Raw genomic sequence first — 21,284 nt, 5'->3', positions numbered from 1 at the left:
CCATCTGCTGAACGCAATATCAAACACAGTTTATAAATACTCATGTCTGATATTGCCTGTGTCATGAAGATCCTGCCAGTAACAGGCAGAGTAGACCCATCGGTGCACAATTGTGGGCGTCTATGCGCACGTGCACATGCACTCGTTAGTGTCTGGCGGGTTATTTAAACCTGTCTGGCACTTGCATCATTGCTGTTTGCTCTGCAGCTCTGTGTATGTGTTCCCTGAAAACCTGATATCTGCTTCTGTTTTGACCCGGCTTGCTTTGAGACTATTCCTATTATCTGCCTGTACCTGATCCCTGGCTTGTTTGACGATCCCTCTGCCTGCTCCTTTTGTACCTCTGCTGCCAGCCTGCTTACCGACCCGGCCTGTCTGACGATCCTGGACTTCCATCCAATCTGCTGAGCCATCCAGGCTGTTCACCTGTCTGCTGATCATCCAGTCTGCTGGGCCTGTCTGCTGAGCCATCCAGGCTGCTCACCTGTCTGCCTGATCCATCCAGTCTGCTGTCCTGTCTGCTGAGTCGTCCAGTCTGCAGTTCCTGTCTACTGATCCATTCCGTCAGCTGTGCCGGCCATCTGATCCTTCTGCTGTTGATCCTGCCAGGCACTCATACCACTCCGCACTCCTGCACCCCTGTCACCACTATCAGGGGCTCTCGAGTCGGAGGCGTAGGAGAGGCCATCCTCTGCAATTTGGGCTCACCCTTTAGGTACGTAACAGCCTGATATTGCTTTTTGGTTTTAAACATGCCTGTATTACCTTAAATAGACATTTCTACTTTTATTAATGTGACCCAAAAGATTGTTATACAGCAAACATGTTGGTTTGTTTTAAAAACCTTTTATAAATACACATGTGATTGTGCTGGTATGAAAAAGATTGATAATCAAGAATGTGTGGATTCTTCTTTCAATGCTCCAAAATTTTGGGTGTGGTAAAATTGGTGTTTTCTTTGACAATGGGGGTGATTTACTAAGGGCAAATCCACTTTGCACTACAAGTGTAGTTTCAGTGCAGTCTCAAGTGCACTTGCAGTGCAAAGTGTCTTTGCCTTTAGTAAATAACACCCAACAGTGCTTTCTAATGTTACACAATCACGCCATTTTCAGGACTCCCCAAATTTATGTCAGGGTCAGCTAAAAGAAACACAAGCAGTAAATGTCAGCAAATATTTTAGTAGTTAAAATTTGTTTTTTATTTAAAAAATGTCTCAGACATTGTCTGGCATATTGATGGCCCCCCTACCCGCAAAGTATTCCATGTATTTTAGACGGACCTCACGGGCACTCAGGGGGGGCAAGCCAGGAGGGCCAGCTTCAAGCGCCGTCAGGGTTGGTTCATTTACGTGAATTCTGGATTCAGGCCCAACTGAGCCAGCATAGTTCACAGAATTTCTCCTTAAAAAGTTGTGGAGAACACAGCAAGCTAGGATGATATGATTGAGTTTATACTCCGCCATGTGTATGGGTGTAAGAAATGGGCGGAACCGACTGGCCATTATTCCAAACGTGTTCTCCACCACTCTTCTGGCTCTGGCCAGCCGGTAATTGAAAACCCTCTGGTCCAGGGTGAGGGTCCTCATAGGGAATGGCCGCATAAGATGGTCCCCCAGCTCAAACGCTTCATCTGCAACGAAGACGAATGGGAGTCTCTCCACATTGTCTTCTGGAGGTGGCAAGTCCAAGCTGCCATTCTGGAGATGCCTGTAGAACTCCGTCTGGGCAATGACTCCATCACCTGACATCCGGCCATTCTTCCCCACATCCACATACAGGAACTCATAAGTAGCCGACACCACTGCCAACATCACAATACTATTGAACCCCTTTTAGTTGTAATAGTATGACCCCGAGTTGGGTGGTGGGACGATGTGGACATGTTTCCCATCAATTGCCCCTCTGCAGTTAGGAAAGTCCCACAGCTGGGCAAAGTGGGAGGCCACAGTCTGCCATTCCTGTGGGTTGGAAGGAAACTGTGGAGTCAAACAAGAATAAAAAATTATTAATTTTGCACATAAACATGGAAAGCAGATTAGACACAAACATTCTTGGCCAACATCAGTATAACATTTATTTTAGGGACTATTTAAAGACAATGGTATAAGGTCCACCTATCAGATCCCCCCCCCCTCATGGGCCATTTGTAAAAATGTATGGGGGGGAGATGTTTTGGACAGGTAACCCTCTCCACTTCATTGAGAGATGAATGCCTAAATAATGTGTATTACTTTACCAGCCCCTCCTTACTTACACTATTGGCAGCCCACTGGACAGGTAAGAAGTGTCATAATACAAAGAGATAAATACACACTGTACACATTTTAGCACATTTTTACATTCTGCTATTACCTATCAAGATAATAATAGGATACAAAAACTTAAAACAGTACCATTTAAAAGTATTCAGGCAGGACCTTGCACTACATGCTTTGGGGAATTCATCCATAAATATGACCACAGAAGAGGTGGGTATAGTGTGTATGGGTTTGGCAAAGTCAGCAGATAGAGGATTGTTATCAGCTGAGTTAGCAGTTGGGGGGAGGGAGGGTTCCAAATGATTTTGTGAGCCCAAAAAAAAAACCTCTGGCATGCTATCTGAATTTAAAGCACACGTCACAATTTTAAACATTTTAGGGGGTGTTTAGGGTAAAGCACTACTATGGAGCTGACAATATACATTGTTAAGTGACTACATGAGGTGAATATAGGGCCAGGAGACCATGCTGTGGAGGTAAGTGAAAGCAAATATGCATGAAGGCCAAAAAAAATTACATAAAAATCCAGCATGCATGAGAACAAAGGGGACATTCACAGCATATTACAATCATGGTAATTAGGGAATGAGGAAAGAAATACAATATATTATCAAAAATTAAATACAATAAAATGTGATGTTAAAGGATAAAAATCTTACCTTAATATACTCCTTCTGCAGGACCTGGATGATGGCAGAACAGGTCTCTGGGATAATGATCCCCAGAGCCTGGGGGGAGATGCCTGTCGAGAACTTGAGGTCCTGCAGGCTTCTCCCCGTCGCCAAGTACAGCAGGGTGGCGACGAGCCTCTGCTCCGGAGTGATGGCTTACCTCATGCAGGTATCCTGCCTGCTGATATAGGGGGTCAGCAAAGCCAACAAACGGTGAAATACGGGGTCCGTCATCCGGAGAAAGTTCCTGAAATTGTCAGGATTATTCTCACGGATCTCACGGAGCAAAGGCATATGACAGAACTGGTCAAGCTGGAGCAAACAATTCTTGGTCCATGAACTCCTCCCCACCCTGTTCATGGACTGGGCTTGTGTCAAGGTAAGGACCCCAACACCAAGCCCCCGCACAGCACGAACTCTACGAGGAGTACGTATACGCAACATGGCTAGAAAACGGTCGGCTGCTCAGAACGAAGTAACAGAACGCACTGAAGAACAGCAAGGCCTGTGAAGAGCGACCTGAAAATCAGTAACGAATGAACAAGAACACAATGACAAGTCAAGGGTAACTCGCTGCACGCACTGAAGACCAGATACAAACCCACAAGCACAAACTGAACAGCAGAAATACGATCTAAAAACCACGAGTCTGAAAAAGCGCGAATGGTCTCGCACCAAACTTTTACTAACACGAGATTAGCAAAAGGAGCCCAAAGGGTGTCGTGCTTGGTTCTGAACTGCCCTTTTATAGTCTCGTCATACGTGGTGTACGTGACCGCGTTCTTGGCGATCGGAAATTCCGACAACTTTGTGTGTAGACAAAACACGTTTGAGCCAACATCCGTCGGAAAAAATCCATGGATTTTGTTGTTGGAATGTCCGATCGTGTGTACGTGGCATTACAGGAGAAAATTTCCCTTCCTAGGGGTAGATTTCATCTCACTTCCTGTTGTCTCCTTCCGTTTGCAAGTAGGACCTGTTTGTAATTTGGGTGTTTGAAATTAGGGGCCTGCCCTATATACTCTGCAGAAATTTGGGCCTTAGGTGTTGGTGTTGCCACTATTATATCAAGAATTGTAATTACAAGCCATTGTTGAACAGGGGCAGAAAAATTGGGCCTTTGGTGGTGGTGGTGTTGCCACAACACTGTAAACCCTCACAGTTACTCTTGGTGGGAGCAGGAATGGGCCCTGTTGTGAAATATTAGATCAAGAACTGTAATTACATGTCCCTGTTGAACAGGGACAGAAAAATTGGGCCTTAGGCACTGGTGCCACAACACTGCAACCCCTCACAGATACTCTAGTTTTTAGCGCAGGAATGAGCCCTGCTGTAAATGATTGCATCAAAAATTGTAATTACACGCCCCTGTTAAACAGGGGCAGAAAAATTAGGCATTAGGCACTGGTGCTGGTGCCACAACACTGCAACCCCTCACAGATACTGTAGTTGAGCAGACCAACGAACCCTCCTGCAAAATATTGCATCATAAATTGTAATTAGACGCCCCTGTTAAACAGGGGCTGAAAAATTAGGCCTTAGGCACTGGTGGCGGCGCCCAGAACCAAAAATGTTCTTACAAGCTATCAGCATGATCATTGAGGAGGAAGAGGATAGTCATTCAGCATAACAGGATAGTCACTCAGCATCAGCATAGGCAGTCTTGAAGGGATCTGACATTTCAAAAAAAATTATTCGGTTACATCAGCATCAGGTGCTTGGTGATCCAAGACTGATTCATTTTTATGAAGGTCAGTCGATCGACCGAGTCGGTGGACAGACGCACCCTGTGATCGTTTACAAACCCTCCAGCAGCACTGAATGTGCGTTTCGAAAGAACGCTGGATGCAGGACAGGCCAGTAGCTCAATTGCATACTGTGCAAGCTCTTGCCAGTGATCCATCCTCAAGACCCAGTAACCCAGAGGATTTTCGGTGGGAAAGTTTCCAAGTCTGATCTTGCCCCTACTGTATGTATTCCTGCACCATGTAAAACAGACGCTGGCGATGGTTGCTGGAACCGATCATACCTTGGGGCTGCAGACTAAAAAATTGTCTGAACGCATCGGTCAGATGGCCACCTTCTCCCCTGCACCCCCTTTTACTGACCGAAGCCTCAGCAACATGTTGTTCAGGAACAGGAATTTGTAACCTCCAAGTCTCTGGGAACGCGTTGCACAGACCTTTCTGCAAGGCCTCCCGAAGATATTTCATCCTCTGCTCCCTCTGCGATGGCAAGATAAGGTCCGCAACCTTACCCTTGTAACGTGGATCAAGGAGGGTTGCCAACCAGTAATGATCCCTCTCCTTGATTCCACGAATACAAGGATCCTTCCGTAGGCTTTGCAGGATCAGGGAGGCCATGCAGCGTAGGTTTGCTGAGTTATTCGGTCCGGAGTCCTCTGGGTCACTAAGGACGACATGAACCTCCTCCCAGCCACATACAAGTCCATGGGTTTCTTGGGACTGTAAATGATCCCTTAAAGACTGCTGCTGATGCTGAGTGCCAGGCTCCACCTCCATGCTGACACAATCCTCCTCCTCCTCCTTCTCTTCCTGTGTGATTGGTGGGCAAGCAGGAACACTGTCTGGATAAAGGGGGCCTTGAGAGGTAAGGAAGTCCTCCTCTTCCTGCCTCTGTTCTGCCTCAAGTGCCCTCCCCATTTTTCCATGCAGCGTGTGCTCCAACAGGTGGACAAGAGGGACAGTGTCACTGATGCATGCACCGTCACTGTTCACCATCCTCGTGGCCTCCTCAAATGGTGACAGGACAGTGCATGCATCCCTAATCATGGCCCACTGGTGTGGGAAAAAACCAAGCTCCCCTGACCCTGTCCTGGTGCCATAGTCGCATAGGTACTCATTGATGGCCCTCTGCTGCGTGTGTAGCCGCTGCAGCATGGCCAACATTGAGTTCCACCTGGTGGGCATGTCACAGATTAGGCGTTTCTTGGGCAGGTTAAATTCCTTTTGGAGGCCAGCCAGCTGAGCACTGGCATTATATGACCGGCGGAAATGCACACAGACTTTCCTGGCCTGCCTCAAGGCCATCCTGTAAACCTGGGTACCTGCCCAGGAACCGCTGCACCACCAAGTTAAGGACGTGAGCCAAACAGGGCACATGGGTCAGTTGTCCCTGTCGGAGGGTGGAGAGGAGTTTGGTGCCATTGTTGCAAACCACCATTCCTGGCTTAAGCTAGTGTGGCGTCAACCACCTCCTGAACCTGCCCCTGCAGAGCTGACAGAATCACTGCCCCAGTGTGGCTCCCGTCCCCCTTGAACGCCTACGGAGCACCGCTGGTTCCGAGGACAAATAAGCACAGGAAGAGGCCATGGAGGAAGAAGAAGAGGAGGGGGTGGAGGAGAGAGGTGTGGCAGAATCACCACTAGTAGAATTTTGTTGGCGTGGTGGTGGAACAACCTCCAACACTACTGCACCCTGTCCTGCATCCATCCCAGCTGCCAGAAGAGTCACCCAGTGCGCGGTGAAAGATAAGTAACGTCCCTGTCCATGCCTGCTGGACTATGAGTCAGCGGTAATATGCACCTTACCACTGACTGCCCTGTCCAGCGAGGCCAAGACATTGCCATCCACATATTGGTAGAGAGCCGGAATCACCTTCCGTGAGAAAAAGTGGTGTTTGGGAACCTGCCACTGAGGAACCGCACATTCCACAAACTCACGGAAGGGGGCAGAGTCTACCAACTGAAAAGGCAGCAGTTGAAGTGCTAGCAATTTAGCCAAGCTAGCATTCAACCGCTGGACATGTGGATGGCTGGGAATGAACTTCTTTCGGCGGTGCAGCAGCTGGGACAAGGAAATTTACCTGGTACAATCTGACGTTGGTGTACCGATAGCAGATTGCCCGCAAGTACTTGGCTGTGACACACCTAATTATACACCTTCATTCCTCTCAGTGCAGGTTTCAGAGAGGACTGAAAGTATAGTGGGGTTGGAGATCCCAGCTGATGAGGAGCAAGTAGAGGTCCGCTTTGTTCTTTGGTGTGGGTCTTTTAGGTACGCTTGCCAACGAACTGCATAGCAGGTCGACATATCACGCTTGCCAACTAACTGCAAAGCTTGGTCATCCACTCTACCAAGTCTTCAGCATGTTGCGGCTCAACGCGGCAAGCTGCCGAAAAAAAGGAAAAAGCGTGTCCCACGGCCACGTGCTGATGAAGATGCACCGTGTCCAAGACCAGCACTGTTGCCTCTAGACACAGAATCTGCTTGCCCTCTTTTATTGGTTTGTGACTATCTGCCTCTCCTTGTTGGCCTTCCAGACATACTAATGGCCTGCAGTGACATGTAGCTGCACAAAGCTGGGATGTGTATATATATATATATATATATATATATATATATATATATACTGATTATACTGTAGCTAGCAGAATCAACTGCCTGCCTGTAGTATTATTAGTATGAGAACACCAGAAATTGTCTTCAGGTAGCTTTAGGTGCACACTGTGCAATGGGCACAGTACACTAACTGTAAATACTGCCGCTGCTTGCCTGTGGTATTAACAGGATCAGAAGAACACCAGCAATTGTCTTCAGGTAGCTTTAGATGCACACTGTGCAGAGGACACAGTACACTAACTGTCAATACTGCAGCTGCCTGCCTGTGGTATTAACAGGATCAGAAGAACACCAGCAATTGTCTTCAGGTAGCTTTAGGTGCACACTGTGCAGAGGACACAGTACACTAACTGTAAATACTGCAGCTGCCTGCCTGTGGTATTAATAGGATCAGAACACCAGCAATTGTCTGCAGGTAGCTTTAGGTGCACACTGTGCAGAGGACACAGTACACTAATGCCCTGTACACACGATCAGACATTGATCAGACATTCCGACAACAAAATCCATGGATTTTTTCCGACGGATGTTGGCTCAAACTTGTCTTGCATACACACGGTCACACAAAGTTGTCGGAAAATCCGATCGTTCTAAACGCGGTGACATAAAACACGTACGTCAGGACTATAAACGGGGCAGTAGCCAATAGCTTTCATCTCTTAATTTATTCTGAGCATGCGTGGCACTTTGTGCGTCGGATTTGTGTACACACGATCAGAATTTCCGACAACGGATTTTGTTGTCGGAAAATTTTATAGCAAGCTCTCAAACTTTGTGTGTCGGAAATTCCGATGGAAAATGTGTGATGGAGCCCACACACGGTCGGAATTTCCGACAACAAGGTCCTATCACACATTTTCTGTCGGAAAATCTGACCATGTGTACAGGGCATAACTGTAAATACTGCAGCTGCCTGCGTGTGGTGTTAATAGGATCAGAAGAACACCAGCAATTGTCTTCAGGTAGCTTTAGGTGCACACTGTGCAGAGGACACCGTACACTAACTGTAAATACTGTAAAAACACCTGCCTGCCTGTCAGTATATTAAGAAGAGAATAACAGGAACAGATCTAGCTAAACTGAATACAGTGTGTGTGTGTAAAGAGATGTGCTGCAATGCGTGAGGCAAATGGTAGTCACACCAGATACTGACTGGTTTCAATACAGTACAGCCAATACAGTAAAACTGCACATTTTAGAGTGGCCTTTTATTGTGAACAGCCTAAGGCACACCTGTGCAATAATCATGCATCTAATCAGCATCTTGATATGCCATACTTGTGAGGTGGATGGATTATCTCGGCAAAGGTGCTCACTAACACAGATTTAGATTTGTGAACAATATTTGAGAGAAAAGGGCCTTTTGTGTACATAGAAAAAGTCATAGATCTTTGCGTTCAGCTCATGATAAATAGGGGCAAACACAAAAGTGTTGCGTTTATAATTTTGCTTAAATTGTACACTTAAGTTTACAGGTGTATAAAGCCTTCAAATATTAAACAGAGGTGTGTCAGAGGGAACAAAGCAGTTTACAGAGTTGTGGCAGAACAGAGAACCTATTGTACCAAACAGCTCCTGTGGGGGTAAGCGCTACACTTTTATTTCCATTCACTCAGTTTGCCATCTTTAGTATGGTGGTCAGTGTAGTGTAGCATGGTGGACAGTGTAGTGTAGTATGGTGGACAGTGTAGAGTAGTATGGTGGTCAGTGTAGTGTAGTATGGTGGTCAGTGTAGTGTAGTATAGTGGACAATGTAGTGTAGTATGGTTGTCAGTGTAGTATGGTGGTCAGTATAGTGTAGTATGGTGGTCAGTGTAGTGTAGTATAGTGGTCAGTGTAGTGTAGTATAGTGGACAGTGTAGTGTAGTATAGTGGACAGTGTAGTGTAGTATAGTGGTCAGTGTAGTGTAGTATAGTGGACAGTGTAGTGTAGTATGGTGGTCAGTGTAGTGTAGTATAGTGGACAGTGTAGTGTAGTATAGTGGTCAGTGTATTGTAGTATAGTGGTCAGTGTAGTGTAGTATGGTGGTCAGTGAAATATGGTGGTCAGTATAGTATGGTGGTTAGTATAGTGGACAGTATAGTGGTCAGTGTAGTGGACAGTATAGTGGTCAGTGTAGTGGACAGTATAGTGGTCAGTGTAGTGGTCAGTATAGTGTAGTGGACAGTGAAGTGTAGTGGACAGTATAGTGATCAGTGTAGTGTACAGTGTAGTTCTCAGTGTAGTGGTCAGTATAGTGGAAAGTATAGTGTAGTGGACAGTATAGTGGTCAGTGTAGTGGACAGTATAGTGTAGTGAACAATATAGTGGTCAGTATAGTGTAGTGGACAGTTTAGTGGACAGTATAGTGGTCAGTGTAGTGTAATGGTCAGTGTAATGGACAGTATAGTGTAGTGGACAGTATAGTGGACAGTGTAGTGTAGTGGACAGTATAGTGGTCAGTGTAGTTCTCAGTGGAGTGGACAGTATAGTGGTCAGTGTAGTGGACAGTATAGTGTAGTGGACAGTGTAGTGGACAGTATAGTGTAGTGGACAGTATAGTGGTCAGTGTAGTGGACAGTATAGTGTAGTGGTCAGTGTAGTGGTCAGTGTAGTGTAGTAGACAGTATAGTGGTCAGTGTAGTGCAGTGGTCAGTATAGTGTAGTGGACAGTATAGTGGTCAGTGTAGTGGACAGTATAGTGTAGTGAACAGTATAGTATAGTGGTCAGTGTAGTATAGTGGCCCCTATAATGGACAGTATAGTATAGTGGTCAGTGTAGTATAGTGGTCAGTATAGTATAGTGGTCAGTGTAGTATAGTGGTCAGTGTAGTGGACAGTATAGTATAGTGGTCAGTGTAGTATAGTGGTCAGTATAGTATAGTGGTCAGTGTAGTATAGTGGTCAGTGTAGTGGACAGTATAGTATAGTGGTCAGTGTAGTATAGTGGTCAGTGTAGTTCTCAGTGTAGTGGACAGTATAGTATAGTGGTCAGTGTAGTATAGTGGTCAGTGTAGTGGACAGTATAGTATAGTGGTCAGTGTAGTATAGTGGTCAGTGTAGTATAGTGGTCAGTATAGTATAGTGGTCAGTATAGTGGACAGTATAGTATAGTGGTCAGTGTAGTATAGTGGTCAGTGTAGTTCTCAGTGTAGTGGGCAGTATAGTATAGTGGTCAGTGTAGTATAGTGGTCAGTGTAGTTCTCAGTCTAGTGGACAGTATAGTATAGTGGTCAGTGTAGTGTGTAATGGTCAGTAAAGGAATCAGGTTGGTCAGTGTTGAAATCAAGTAGGTTAGTGTAGTGGTCAGTATAGGAATCAGGTAGGTCAGTACTATTGCATTTGAAGGGACTCGGGGAGTGCTAAAAGTCCGCAGGTTAGGGGGCACAAATTACTTGCCTTGCCCTGGGTGCTGACAACCCACTCTACGCCACTGCCAACAAGTGCCTTTTTTACCACTACTATTCCTTTATATGGGTTTTTGAAATTTGCAAATGCAGCAATTTAAAAATGTTGGTGAAAGGTTTAGCACTGGGAAACACTTTTTGATAGATAAGTGGTGCATTTTATATACAACAATATAGATCAGACCAAAATGAGGGACAAATGAGGAGGCAAGAGGGATAGAGGGACAGAGGGACTTTGCTCCAAATGAGGAACAGTCCCTCCAAATCAAGGACAGTTGGGAGTTATGATCTAAAGTGTGCCAAATGCTAAAGATTTTTCAGGAAGCTTGGATCCCTAGTGCCAAACCTGCTACCCAAGTGCCACATGCATACCACTAGTACTTAGTGGGAGTAGAAGGATTGATCTGTAAATGGGTAATAGCAGTGATATCTACTAGCCTCATGTATTATGTCCCCAGTGTGTCAGTTGTTTGCATCACGTCTCCAGTCTTCAGCAAACCTGTAGCATATCCACAATATCTGACCATCATTTCCGCTATCTTGTCTGCAGTCTCTGACAATAATCTGAATGCATTACATACACTGAACGTTATATATGTAGCACTTACCCCCTAAGGAGCTGCTGGTAATTAATCAGGCCTGTACTCTGCTTTTCCACCCCCAATGAATTGGCTCAACCCACTTGACACAGCTGTGTAACAGGGCTGGTGTGAAACCCAATAACAAGGAATAACCATATATTGTACCTCTATTATTACCTGGGAATCCGTTGTTCCACCTGTTTAGAGAATGAACAAACTTCACGCCAATTTATACTTTAACCAGACTATGAGTTTACTGAAGGTAGGATTAAGACAGTGATTCTAATAACAATCCTGGTGCACAGATTCAGAACAATAATAAACCAAATGCATATAAAAGAATATCACTCAGACATTACCGGAATGATGTAGGCAGGCGCAACTTCAAGTGGGATTGATGCTCAGGGTGGTAGGACCTTGGCACAGGGCACTTTCCTACTTCCAGCGCAACCACACAAACACACTATCTAGCACTAAGGAACAATACAGTACAGATGCTCAAGAGCTCCCCCTGCCTTGCAATGCAATCCCTAGAGTATGTAACAGGATTAGAGGGCCTTATAATAAATGGTATAGTCTCTTATCTTCTTTCTTCAGCTAGCCATATTATACTGCAGTATTTGTATTCCAGTGAGTGAGCAGATGTCAAAGTAATATGAAGTAGTAGGTAACGGCAAACTCAAATATAATATGCAACACACTTGTAACCTTCCTCTTGGGAGAATGCGACCGGACCATCAGTCAATGTCTGGTGGAATACAGGCTTTGAGGCCTGGTTAAACACAGTCTATTTAAGTGAGACTGTTCCGTAGAACTGCAGGTCTCAGCAATACTCTGCACTAGTCTATAACGTGTTAAGTGCTTTATATAAATTTTGGGCAACAGCCCTCTCACCACACCAGGTCTGGACAGCTGTACTGCTACGTTTCTGTGATCTCAGTCCTGCTTCCAGGTGGGCTCCGGCACACTGCACCGCTTCGTCAGATGAACGATGGCTGTCATTAGGCTCCTTCAGGCTCCCTGGATCCCCTGAACAGATCACACACGCCTCCAGCACACTGTGTTCAAAGACCTCTCCGGTGGCATCAACTCCGTTCCGCGCCAAGCAGGCTGCGCTCTTCCGAACACTCCCACAAAGGTCCCTGCAGGCAGGTCTCGCGTCCCAGGAAAAAGAGAGAGACCCACGTGCCACACATGCCCTTTATATAGCCCTACCCACCAGGCAATTCTGTAACTTGGCCCTGTGGGTAGGTAAGTGGAGCACTGTGGGTAAGCAATTCCTTTGCAGATCAACTTTTAAGTCACTTCCTGTTTATGTTTTGTCCCATGCTCTTATGTGAGGAACAACAGTCTTATTTCACAGGAATGAGCTGACCACTAGAGGGAGCCAACCACTAATCTAGTAGTGTTGTATATGTTCAGAACATTGTAACGTTGTAACCACCTAATGGTTAATCAGTGAATCATGTGCAAATTAATCAAATGGAGCCTATTATAAATAACATAACATCCTTCACCATAACAAAATCCTATAACTAAATATCAATGTGATAATAAATTATTGAACACAATAAAAAAGAAAGAAAGATGAGATATATTAATGTGATGAACCACAGTGCACAGATATCTCAATAGGACAGCATACCGCTGTAAAGAAATATAACGTCTCTGGTGATTGATGAATATAGACAGGTTTCAATGAGTAATCCCCAGTGATAGATGGCTTGCTCATATATTCAGCTGCTCATTAGCATGGGCTGGCTTCTGGCTTTCAAAGAACTTCCGCAGTATGAAACAACAAAAAAAGAGACCATTGCGCAGGTAGTATAATATATATTCCCTATAAGCTAAGGGTAAACTGCACTCACACTTTTCAGCAGAATAAATCGCATATGGTAAGGTCAGTTGCATACAGCTAACAGCCTCACACACCAACAGTGCACACACAGCACTGCTCGTCACTGGCTCCTCCCGACCGGTTTCATCACTAGACACGTGACTTTTTCAAGGATGACCATGTGACAACCTTGCTTAGCATTTATAGTGTGCATGCCGGTTGCCATAGTGACCAGGGAGTGTAATGCATCATCATGCCGCTAAATGCGTTCTGCACTACATTCAAACAACATAATATCCATACAAAGTAACAATTTAATACATATAGATACATAAACTTTACGATAAAACATATATTTAAAAACATCATTGCAACTCTAACCTAAGACTCATTTAAATACATTAAGTAAGCAGATATAACCTAGGAACTCCCTCCAGTGGTGAACCAATGGAATTACATCTCTACATAATCATCCTCTAGTGAACTAAGGGTAAATGCATGTGTATGAGGTAGAAAGATGCTAAAAAAAATTTTGACACAAATATTTAAAAAATATATAATAATATTATTAAAAATATTTTTAAATATTAGAACTTGTTTTGGAGGAGCAGATGTCAAGAGATAAATTAAAAATCCGAAATAAAACAATGTATATCAAAATCTATATTTAAGCCAAAAGGTGCAAGAGTCCCCATTTCAAAAATCAATTTTGATTCCTTTTTACTTAATTCTCAACTTTATTACTACCCCACCAGTGCGGATTATATTTTTTCAATGGCCCAAAATTTCAATAACGCAGGGTTTTTGTCATGATATAGAGCAAAATGGCGGGATACACTGTGTTTTGGAAAACCTTTTTCGGGAGATGGGCGAGCCTAGCGGAGCAGACATGCATTGTTAGAGCTCCGCACCGCTGAGGAGAGAAGAGAAGGACAAAGCGGAGCCTGCAGGCTCAAAAGGTATCCATTTGAACCTTTTTGCCCCAGGGAACAAACTGTGAAAGTTTGGGCAGGAAATATGGTACTGGGAGGAAGCCGTGGCAGAAATAAAAATCACCTCACAAAGAGCTCACAGGCACTCACTGCAACTAAAGCAGCTCCAGTCACCTCACAATATACAGCATCAGGGCGCTCTCACAGACAGAAAATGCCACAGCAAGACTCTCCATTTGAGTCAGATACAGAACAAATCCTCTCACAAACTTCTCCACAAGCCTCCTCAGCATCCCCAGTAATATTATTACAATTTGAAAAGATGCTTCATAAGGCTTTAAAACAAACCTCAGACCAAATAACAAAAAGCCTAACCAAAGAAATAAGAGAGCTAGGAAACCGCACCGCAGCCTTAGAAATAAAAATGGATGAAATTGAAATTACAACCCAAGAAAATATAACAGAATTGGAACAATTAAAAGAAGAGAATTTAATACTTCAAACTAAGCTCGAAGATTACGAAAATAGAGGCAGACGTTCAAACTTGCGCATAAGGGGAATACCTGAAACTGTGACAGACCTGCAATCTACTATTACTGCTCTATTACAAGAACTAAAGCCAGATATCCCTATTGAACGTTTAGAACTGGACAGAGTACACAGAACCCTCACAGCCAAAAAGAAAGATGGACCCCCACGTGATATAATCACAAAATTTCATTATTACAGAACGAAAGAACAAATACTAATTGCTGCAAGAGAAGAGAAGAGAAGAGAAGAAGAGAAGGAACTTAATTTTCAAGGACACAATTATCAAATTTTTGCTGACCTATCCCAACTTACTATTACTAAAAGACGATCCATGAAACCCCAACTAATGGAACTGCAACGCCACAACATTATGTATCAATGGGGCTTCCCCTTTTCAGTCAGATTTAACTACCAAGGTACAATTTACAGAAGCAGATCAGCAGATGAACTAAAACAAACCCTTTTAAAATTAAATCTGACAGAACCCACAAGCAGCAACTCTCCCACACGCAGAAGAATGGCATCATCTTCACCTTCAGGCAGCACCCAGAAAATTTCAGAACAAAATGGGAATCATCATTTTCATAAACGAGGCCGTTATGCCACATCATCCATGGACCAAGAAGATTCAATGGACTGACATCCTAATTCCTGATATCTCTTCATTTATTATACTAAGAGATGGTTCTCTATAAAAAACCTGTATTTATAACTGAATGTGACTGCATTCTGATAGTCACACACTGTGTGGGATCATGTTACATTCCAGTTATATTTCTTATTACTTCTGATTCATATAGCCTTAGAATATATAATTGAAACAAGGAAATTCTTGTTCAGTTATATATTTTCAGGTAATAACAATAGATTTATTACTTTTTAGGACAAATATGTTCAATAATCCAGAAGTAATGGAAGCTTTTTCTTTCTTTTCTTAAAACAAATATATTATTACCTAACTAGTTCCTAGAACTATGTTTTTGTTTATTCTAATCTGAAGCAATACAACCTCAATTTTATGAGTTAACATATCTAAACAGTTACATATGAATAAAATATGTAATTGTTTACTCTAAAAGGGTTAAAATCCCCAAATAATTCAAACTATCTTCATCAATACCAAAGTTATTAACAGTACCTTTCTAACTGAATTATTTAGCCTAGGGCAAGACTAACCATATACAACCACCCTGGAATAAATAATTTGAACAAAAACCATATTCTGCACTCCAATTAATGAATCATCATTTTGATGTCTTTTGACATAGCACTTCTCTCCTGTAAGCGGAAGATTCGTGTACCCCCATTAGCCCTCCTCATTCTCCCAACCATATTATGTGGGAGGGTGACGAAGGCACTTATTCCCCTGAGAGAGATATTTATTCTCTTTCACGGGTAAATTGTGATTACTTGCAAAAAATAATTTATACAATGTATCATCTAATCTCATATGTTTTTTGTTTACTCTTTACTCCAGAATTCACTGGTTTCTTTTCTATCTTTTCATCTCTTCAGTCCACACAGGTTGATCTGCGCAGTCAGCTCTGCATAACAAAAAGTAAGTCAAAACTATTTGATCTGTTGCCATGGCACCACTGAATATACTTTCCCTGAATGTTCAGGGAATAAATGTCCCTCAAAAAAGGACCAAAGCCTTCCGTACTTTCCATAACAAGAAGGCTCACATAGTATGCCTCCAAGAAACACACTTCACCAAAGATTCTACTCCAAAATATATTTCTCCTTTTTATCAACAAATTTACACGGCTTCTGCCTGTACCAAACAAAGGGGAACTCTAATTGCATTTCACCGATCCACACCATTCACCTTATCATCAGAAATTAAAGACCCAGAAGGTAGATACCTGATACTCATGGGTTATATAATGGATACAGCAATCACGGTGATTTCCTACTACGCTCCTAACAAACAACCTACACCATTCCTCTCACATATATTACAAGTGATTAATACACACAAAATAGGAACAGTGATAATGTGCGGGGATTCGAACCAGGTCCTCCTCCCATTTCTAGATAAATCACCTTTTACACCATCCAAAATAACCTCTAGATTACCTTTTTCTCAACTTCTTTCCAAATACAATCTGGTAGATTCGTGGAGAGAAAGTAACCCAATGAAAAAGAAATTCACTTATTTCTCGCACCCTCATCAAACCTTCACCAGAATAGATCATATTTTTCTAACAATAGGAATGATACCAGAAATTATTGCATCAGATATAATTCCGATTCCGTGGTCTGACCATAATGCAGTATACACTACTATAGCCTCAGCCATACCAAAAGCGCATGACCCAACGTGGTACTTACCGGACATAATGCTCAAACACCCACTACATCAGATGGCCATTGAACAAGCTTTAAAGGAATACATATTAATTAATAATACAACAGACATTTCCCCAATAACACTGTGGGAAGCTCATAAGCCTGTCTTGCGTGGTACAATACAAAGACAAATGGCACTATTTAAACGGGAACGCAAAAATCTAGCAAAAAAACTAGAACTCAATTTTAATGCAGCCTACATATCATTCCAAGATAATCCATCTCAGAGTACAAAATCTCATCTGGAAAAATCTAGATTGGAATACGATCTATTTCTCACTGAGTCAGTTGATAAATCCCTCAAACGCTCCAAACACAATTTCTACATGAATACAAACAAACCAGGTACATATTTGGCTCGGGCATTAAATTCAACTAACAAATCTTTCAAACCAATACGTTTGAAATTATCAAAAAATGTTTACACTTGTAATCCAGTTAAAATAGTCCATAAATTTCACTCACATCTCGCAACTTTATACAAGACAAACAATGAATTTAATCCTACAGAGGCTGAATCCTTCTTCTCAAAAATAACCTTACCTGAGTTGTCTCAGAATCAAAAAAGCAGTTTGGATGAGCCTATAACTATAGATGAAGTTGCTAACGCCATAAAAGACCTAAAACTTAACAAAAGACCAGGCCCAGACGGCTACTCGGCTTTATACTATAAAACATTCTCAGAAATACTCTCTCCCATTCTCACTGAAACTTTTAACAAACTTCTAGAAGGACATTCTTTTCGGCAAGAAACACTAATGGCAATTGTTTGTATGATCCCAAAACCCCTTTCTGATGATACTTCCTGTGTGAATTATCGGCCTATCTCTCTGTTAAACCTTGATATTAAATTATTAGCAAAAATAATAGCAAAACGCCTCAATAGCATTATAGGAAAATTAATACATAGAGATCAAGTAGGCTTCATGCCAAATAGACAGGCAGGCGATAATATACGCAGGGCAGTGTTATTGGCACATATTGCTAAAAAACGGAAAATCCCTTTATGTTTTCTATCTCTCGATGTTAAGAGGGCATTTGACACAGTATCCTGGCAATATATGCAATATTCATTACAAAAATGGGGTTTTGGACCCCACTTTTTAACATGGATCAAAGCATTATATAATAAACCCAAAGCCTATATAAAATATGCTGGATACAAATCTGATGCCTTTAATATCGAAAGAGGTACCCGACAGGGTTGCCCATTATCTCCCTTATTATTTGCCCTTATACTCGAACCCATGGCCCAATACATCAGAACAAACCAAACTATAACTGGCATTGAAGTAGGAGGTATTACACACAAATTATGTATATTTGCAGACGATATATTACTTTTTCTATCATCACCACAGGTCTCTGGTCCTAACTTAATACCAGCTCTTGATGGATTTGCAGCCCTATCCGGCCTTATGATTAATCCTAAGAAATGCCTAGTGCTTAATATTTTGCTCACAAACATGGAATTGATCCCAGCTAGGGCTGCACTCCCATTCACATGGGCAGAAAAATCAATCCCATATCTTGGAATTCATTTAACAGCATCTCATTCTGACTTATTCTCAACCAATTATCCTCCTGTATTAAGACAGATCACAAATCTAATAAAACAATGGTCGCAACTTCCTTTACCCTGGATAGGGAAGATTAATGCAATCAAAATGACTATTCTACCTAAATTGCTTTATCTATTCAGAGTCCTCCTTATTCCCATTCCTTCCTATTTTTTGAGAATAGTACAAAAAAGAGCAACTTTGTTTATATGGGGTTCTTCTAAACCACGTATACCTATACACACACTACATCTTCCCAAAAATAAAGGAGGCCTGGGATACCCTAATTTTACTAACTACTACAGAGCAGCACATTTGGCCAGTCTGTCCAAATACCATGCAAAACAGGAAATCCCATTATGGGTATTTATAGAGGCTTCAGAAAATGACCCTCTATTAATATCAAACTTGTTATGGCTTGATCCTAAAGACCGCTTTAAAATTCATAATCCCATAACTAAACACTTCTTATCTCTCTGGGATAAACTAAAAACCAAATATCAGTTACAATCTCCACACAATCCTCTCCTTTCTTTTATCAGAAATCCGGCCTTTTATCCGGCATGGATCTACCCAAATTCTTTTAAAGCTTGGACAACATCAGGCATTCAGACACTAAATGACTTCATAGCATCTAAATCATTCCTTTCATTCCCATCGCTTAGAGAAAAATATGATCTACCAAACTCTGAGATATTTAGATATCTTCAAATCAAAAATTTCTATACACCATTCCTAAAGGGGGATACACCATTATCCCAATTATCCATTTTTGAATCATTCTGTACAAAAGATCCATTTGCTAAAGGTACAATTTCATCACTTTATAATCAATTATATGGAGTAGTAAATCTTAATAGACCCTCTTACGTTCAGAGGTGGGAGGAGGACCTGGGACAAACTTTAGAAGACACGGACTGGTCTAATATATGGCTCACATCTAAGTCATCTTCACCCAACATCTTAGCACTGGAGACAAATTATAAAGTCCTAACTCGCTGGTACCTTGTACCCGCTAGAGTGGCAAAATATTCACCTAATACCTCAGCTCTTTGTTTTCGAGGATGCCCAGAAATAGGCACACATTTACACATATGGTGGACGTGCCCAGTAATCCAAACCTTCTGGAAGGAAGTCTTCGTGATTGCATCTAAAATATTTAAAAAAATAATACAACCAGATCCATATATAACTTTACTTAATCTAAAACCGGAATGGTTAACACTCTCTCAATTCAAACTTATGATCCAACTAATAACGGCTGCAAAACAAACAGTGGCCAAGGCATGGAAATCTCCTACATTGGTACTAGCAGAAACAATTCACAGAATGAATAATACAATGTCCCATGCTAAGATGGTAGCCATCGATCAAAATCAAATTCCAAAATTTGAAAAACTTTGGCATCCTTGGATAAAACAACAGTTCCTGTCAAATTTCAATGACTCTGTCCTGTTGCCATGGTAACAGATTAAATGACTTACAGAGACACCCATTCTAAGGCTTCAAAGAGAACTAAAAAGAATAATAAACTGACGAGCGGGACAACCTTGTGGACCATACCACTGCCTTTCTACCCTTTTTCTTCTTTCTCTTTTCTTTTCTCCACCTTACGATTAAAGCTCATTATCAGAATTTATTTGACCTATATACACTCTACCTGTAAACAATATGTATAGTAGGTATAAATCATTTAAATACCTACAAAAGTAACTAAGGAAATTATATATATCTTTAATTTAGGTTTACGTGAACCCAATGTTTAATATTTGAAATTTCATGATATTTACCTATATAAACCCCACTGTAAAACAATGAGCTTACTTTATAGATCCTTGTAAACTTACTTTATGTATCTTTATAATATTGTATACTCAATAAACTTCTTTTGACAAGGAAAACCTTTTTCAATACTCTGTATGTGCTCCCGAATGAGTTTCCACATAGGGCGTTTTGTTCTTCCCACATACTGTAGGGAGCAGCAATCTAATAGCATTACATACTGCCTTTCATTAGATGGCAAAAATCCCAGCGCTACATATACCTTTTGATTATGTCAGGGGCTACAGATGAGGTCCTCTGTATCATTGAAGTTGACAGCCACTGGCACAGATCTTCAATACAACAGAGTTTGGCAGCATGGGCAGGGGATAGGTAAATACAAAATTTTCTAGTGCAGATGCCTTATTTTGTATTTTTAAAATACAGCAGGTAATGTGACATTCAACACTCATTCACCAGGGAAACATTCACTCCATTTTAAAGCAAATTTGATTATTAGATTCACTGAATTATGTAAGAGTTGCCAGCAATCACCAATATCAGTTATTCAGTGTGAAATATTGCTCACTGCCCCTTCTTATAGTGGTGAATTTCACAATCACATTACATTTGACAAACACATTAATTTTACACATAAGCCAGGTTAAAATATAACACACTGCATTTTACAATAAAATGAATACCCTATGGAGACCTGCTGTACATGGTGTTGACCTTGTGCTCTTAGACTAAATGCCCTTTAGCATTAAAAGGTGCCTTTAACCACTTGCCTGCTGGACACTTATACCCCCTTCCTGCCCAGACCAATTTTCAGCTTTCACTGCTCTCACACTTTGAATGACAATTACTCAGTCATGCAACACTGTACTCACATGAACTGTGTGTCCTTTTTTCACACAAATAGAACTTTCTTTTGGTGGTATTTAATCACCACTTGTTTTTTCATTTTTTGTGCTATAAATAAAAAAGACCAAAACTTTTTTAAAAAACACATTTTTCTTTGTTTTTGTTATAAAATTTTGCAAATTAG

Source organism: Aquarana catesbeiana, linkage group LG03 (assembly GCF_042186555.1).
Source record: "Aquarana catesbeiana isolate 2022-GZ linkage group LG03, ASM4218655v1, whole genome shotgun sequence".
In the NCBI taxonomy this organism is placed as follows: Eukaryota; Metazoa; Chordata; class Amphibia; order Anura; family Ranidae; genus Aquarana; species Aquarana catesbeiana.
This window is presented reverse-complemented; position numbering follows the sequence as displayed.